We start from the raw sequence: 5,672 nt of genomic DNA, 5'->3' as shown, positions 1-5,672 counted from the left end.
TGAGACTGAGGGTGGCATCACAACCTCCCAATCTCCCTGCTCTGTGCATGACAGGGGGCGGCGCCCCAACTCCCCAATCAGCCCTGCTCTGAGCCCGACCAGGGGCTGCACCTAGGGATTAGGTGCCCTCTGCGCCACCCGGGAGCAGGCCTAAGCCAGCAGGTCGTTATCTCCCGAGGGGTCCCAGACTGCCAGAGGGCACAGGCCGGGCTTTTCTCAATTTTTTAAACTTTATTTAATAATATTCAAAGTTTTATTACTTTTCTTTCTCTATATCTTAATTTATCCTATATAATAAAAGCCTAATACGCTAAGTGTCCGGTCTTCGGGTCGGCCATTCAACCAACCAAAGCGTAATATGCTAATGATATGCTAAGGCACTCAACTGCTCACTATGACATGCACTGACCACCAGGGGCAGACACTCCAACTGGTAGGTTAGCTTGCTGCTGGGGTCCAGCAGACTGGGACTGAGTGAAATGGACCAGACATGCCCTGAAGCCCTCCTGTGGTTCCTCTCCAGCTGGCCAACCTCCTATGTCCCTCCCTGACCCCGATCGTGCACCAGTGGGGTCTCTTGGCCTGGCCTGTGCCCTCTTGCAATCTTGGGTGAGAGACTTGCCCCCCAACCCCCACCCCTTGATGCACGAATTTTGTGCACTGGGCCTCTATTATTTTAGAAAAATAAAAATAAATATAGAAAATCATATCACCCATTTGTACTTAAGGTCATGGGTTTGATTCCCAGTCATGGCACATACCCAGGTTGCAAATTTAATCCCCGGTCCAGGCCAATGTGGGAGGGAGGCAGCTCACATTATAAATCCTCACCCAGTGATATATTTTTATTTGTTTTAGAGAGAGAAAGGGAGAAAGATAGAAAAACATTGATTGGCTGACCTTAAGTACAAATGGGTGATATGATTTCCTATATTTATTTTTATTTTTTAAATATATCTTTATTGATTTCAGAGAGGAAGGGAGGAGAGAGAGATAGAAACATCAGTGATGAGAGAGTATCATTGATTGGCTGCCTCCTGCACACCCCACCCTGGGATAAAGCCTCCAACCTGGGCATGTGCCCTGACCTGGAATCGAACCATGACCTTCTGATTCACAGGTCAATGCTCAACCACTGAGCCACACCATCTGGGCTCCCTGGTATTTCTTTATCTGGAGATTAGCATGATCTGTGCTTGAAAGTTAATAGAATTTGCCTCTAAAACCACCAGGGCCTGGTGTTCTCTTTGTTGGAAATTCTTTACTGCTTCCATGTTTAAAACCTTTCTATTATGAAATAATTATAGATTCACAGAAAGTTGCAAAAACATGTACTGGAAGATCCTGTGCACCCTTCACCCAGTTTTCCCCAATGGTAACATCTTGCTTAACTATAGTACAATATTAAAACCAGAAAACGGGCCTTGACCAACCCACACGGCTATTCAGATGGCACCAGTTTGCATGCACACATTTGTGGGCTGATGTGTGTGCACTCCGATGCAGCTTTATCACATGTGAAGATTTGTGTAACGATTACCACCATCAAGATACAGAACTGTATCACCACAAGGCTCCCCCCTACTGCCCTTGATAGCCATAACCACCTCCCCATTTCTAATCTCTGGCAATCATTAATTCGTTCTGTAATTTTGTTAACTCAAGGATATTATAGAAATGGAATCATACAGTATGTAACCTTTCAAGATTAGTTTTGGGTGTGTGTGTGTGTGTGTGTGTTTTAACTCAGCATAATTCCCTTGAGTTCTATCCAAGCTATTTTATGTATCTATAGTTTGTTCCTTCCCATTGCTAAATAAGTAGTATTCAGTGGTATGGATGTACCATAAATTTAACCATTGAGGACATTTTAGCTGTTTTCAGTTTTTGGCAATTACAAGTAGAGCTAGCACAAACCAACGTGTATAGTGTTTTGTTTTGTGAATGTAATTTTTATTTCTCTGAGATACATGCTCAAGAGTACAATTTTAATCATTATAAGATTGTTTGCCTTGCCCTAACCAGTTTTCCTCAGTGGTTAGAGCGTCGGCGACTGAAGGGCCCCAGGTTCAATTCCGGTCAAGGGCATGTACCTGGGTTGCGGGCACATCCCCAGTTGGGGGTGTGCAGGTGGCAGCTGATCGATGTTTCTCTCTCATCGATGTTCCTGATTCTCTATTCCTCTCCCTTCCTCTCTATAAAAATCAATAAAATACATTTTTTAAAAAGATTATTTGCCTTTTTTTCTTGAGTCGATTTTAGTTGTTTATATTTTCTAGAAATTTGTTCATTTCACACAAATTTAGAATTAATTGGCATAAAGTTTATGATAGCTTTATTTTTTAAATCTACGTTTCCCTTTTTATGTATAATATTTACCGGTGCTTCTCTTTTTATTCTCATTAAACCTTATTAAGTATGTGTCTATTCTGTCAGGTTGTCAAAACAAACAAACAATTATTTTTCTTCCTCTTTTCCAGCTGGAACCACGGAGGGTTCAGAGGAGAAGAAAAGGAAGGTTCCTGCTATGACAGAAACCCGTAAGAAACAGAGGAGAGATTGTACAGAGCTGAAGGTGAAGCATCTGAGAAAGAAGGTCACTCAACACATGTTTCCACAGGCAAGGAGGAAACTTATCCATGAAAAAAAGCTAAGCACTATCACAAGAAACATAGGCAGAAGTACAGACGGCGATTCAAATGGCCAGGCTGGCGAGAAAAGCTGGCAACTTCTGTGCACCTGCGGAACCCAGATTAGCATGTATTGTCAGAATCCTAGTAGCATAGATGGTGTGAGCTCATTCGTCTGAGTGTGGGCAGGTCCTTTGCCTTCCGCCAGATCTTCAATGGCACTTCTTTAAGCTCAATTAACATATTTTGGAAGGGGTATCAGAACTTGAAGTAGGTGAATGAATTGATCTACAAGCATAACTATGGCTAAATCAACAAGAAGCGGATTGCCCTGACATAACACATTGATCATCGTCCCTCGTGCATCATCTGCACGCTGGATCTGATTCATGCGCTCTATGCTGTTAGAAAATGCTTCAAAGAAGCAACTTCCTGTGACTCTTCAAGTTTTTTTCTCCAACAGGTGGAATGAAGAGAAAGACAGCCTATTTTGTAGAAGAGGGAGGTGCTGGCAACAGGGAACACCAGATGGACAGTCTTATTAGAAGGATGAACTAAGGTATCTACCATGATTATGTTTGTATCCTGATCAGTTAGTAAACAGTAATTGCTTTCAAGTTTGAAAAAAAAAAACCCACAATTTTTAAAAAATAAGTTTTTATTGATTTTTAGATAGAGAGGAAAGAAGAGGGAGGGAGGAGGAGAGAGACAGAGAGAGAGAAACATTGCTGTGAGAGAGAAATATCACTCAGCTGCCTCCCACACAAGCCCTGACTAGGGACTGAACCTGAACCCTGGGCATGTGCCCTGATCAGAAATCTAACCAGTGACATTTCTGTTCATGATGACACTCAACCAACTGAACCACACTAGCCAGGGCAGCACACAATTTTTTTTTTAAATATATTTTATTGATTTTTTACAGAGAGGAAGGGAAAGCGATAGAGAGTTAGAAACATCGATGAGAGAGAAGCATCGATCAGCTGCCTCCTGCACATCTCCCACTGGGGATGTGCCCGCAACCCAGGTACATGCCCTTGACCGGAATCGAACCTGGGACCTTTCAGTCCGCAAGCCGACGCTCTATCCACTGAGCCAAACCAGTTTCAGCAGCACACAATTTTTGACTTTGGTTCTATTTAATTGATTTCTACCCTTAATTATTTTGATTATTATATTCTTTTTTCGTTATTATATTCTTAAGTCTGGGTTTATTCTGTTCATTTGTTCTTTTACATTTAGCTCCTTAATTTTCAGCTTTTCTTTTTTTTCTAATATTAATATTTAAAGCCATACATTTCCCTTAAGACTCTACTTTCTCTGCATCTACAAATGTTAAGTGCAGTATCTCTAAAATAATTAAATTCTATGTATGTTTATTTCCAATGTGATTTCTTCTTTGACTCATGACTTATTTAGAAGTTTTTCTTTAGCCCTGACCAGTTTGGCTCAGTGGATAGAGCACTGGCCTGCGGACTAAAGAGTCCCAGGTTCAATTCCAGTCAAGGGCATATCCCCAGTGGTGGGTGTGCAAGAGGCAGCTGATCGATGTATCCCTCTCATCGATGTTTCTAGCTCTCTATCCCTCTCCCTTCCTCTCTGTAAAAAATCAATAAAATATATTTTTTAAAAGTTTTTCTTTCAATTTCTTAATATACAACTTTTTAAATTTCTCTTTTTACTAATAACTTCTAATAGTTTTGTGATGTGTACTTATGATAGTTATTTTTAAAATATGTTGAGACTTACCTATTGAGATATAACTCATATACTATATAATTCACCCATGTAAAGTGTACAATGTAATGCATTTTAGTGTCTTTACAGATATCTGAAAAGGCTAGCAATTATAGTGTTTTCATCATCTCAGAAAGAAACCTTGTACCCTTTAGCTGTTATCCTCCTTACTTCCCATTTTCCACATCCCCAATCCTAAGCAACCACTAATCTACTTTCTTCTCTATAGATTTCTCTATTCAGAACTTTTATATTATAGGAATCATATAATATGTGGTCTTTCGTGACTGGCTTCTTTCATTTAGCATAAAATTTTAAAGGTTTACCCAAACTGTAGTATGTATCAGTAGTTTATTCCTTCTTATGGCCAAATAATATTCTTTAATTTTATTTTGTTCACCTGCTGATCTGTTCATAGATATTTGGGTGTTTCCACCTTTTGGTTAATATGAATAGTACTGCTATAAACATTCATGTACAAGTCTCTGTGTGGACATATGTTTTCATTTCTCCTGAGTATATAGGTAGGAATGGCATTGGTTAGTCATACGGTGACTCTGTTTATGTTCCTTATTTGGAACTATTTTTCAAAGTGAATTATTTTATATTCCCATCAGTGGTGTATGAGAGTTCATATTTCTCCATATCATCATCAATACTTATGATAAGATTTTTGTAAATGTTCAAAGGACTTGGGAAGAATCCATGAATCCTCTAATGATGGAATTCATCATTCTACATAAGTCCACTAGGAAGAGTTGGTTAATCATATTGTTCAAATCTTAAACTTTGCTGATGTGGGGTTTGTTTGTTTTTTGGGAAAGATGAATTGAAGTACTCTTATGAAAGTGGATTTAGCAACTTCTCCATACAGTTCTATTAATGTTGGGTTTGTTTAAACTATTTTCTTAGGAGCATATATGTTTAAGATTTTTATATCTTCTTGGTAAACTGAAACATTTACTCTTTTTAAAAATATATATTTTATTGATTTTTTTCAGAGAGGAAGGGAGAGGGATAGAGAGTTAGAATCATCAATGAGAGAGAAACACCGATCAGCTGCCTCCTGCACACCCCCTACTGGGGATGTACCCGCAACCAAGGTACATGCCCTTGACCGGAATTGAACCTGGGACCCTTGAGTCCGCAGGCTGAAATCAATAAAAATATATAAATTAAAAAATAAATAAAATATGGAATGCTTCACGAATTTGTATGTCATCCTGCATAGGGGTAATGGTAATTTTCTCTGTATTATTCCAATTTTAGTATACGTGTGGCTAAAGGGAGCACTTTTTTTTGAAA

General features: G+C 39.3%; 1 pseudogene; it reads left to right on the top strand.

The window, feature by feature from the left end:
* LOC102758337 overlaps positions 1–3,188 on the top strand; it is a 13,145-nt pseudogene extending 9,957 nt beyond the window's left edge.
* The last annotated feature ends 2,484 nt before the right edge of the window (positions 3,189–5,672 follow it).

Source organism: Myotis davidii, unplaced genomic scaffold (assembly GCF_000327345.1).
Source record: "Myotis davidii unplaced genomic scaffold, ASM32734v1 scaffold228, whole genome shotgun sequence".
Taxonomy (NCBI): Eukaryota; Metazoa; Chordata; class Mammalia; order Chiroptera; family Vespertilionidae; genus Myotis; species Myotis davidii.
Note: the sequence above shows the minus strand (reverse complement) of the source record. Positions and strands in the feature narration are given on the sequence as shown.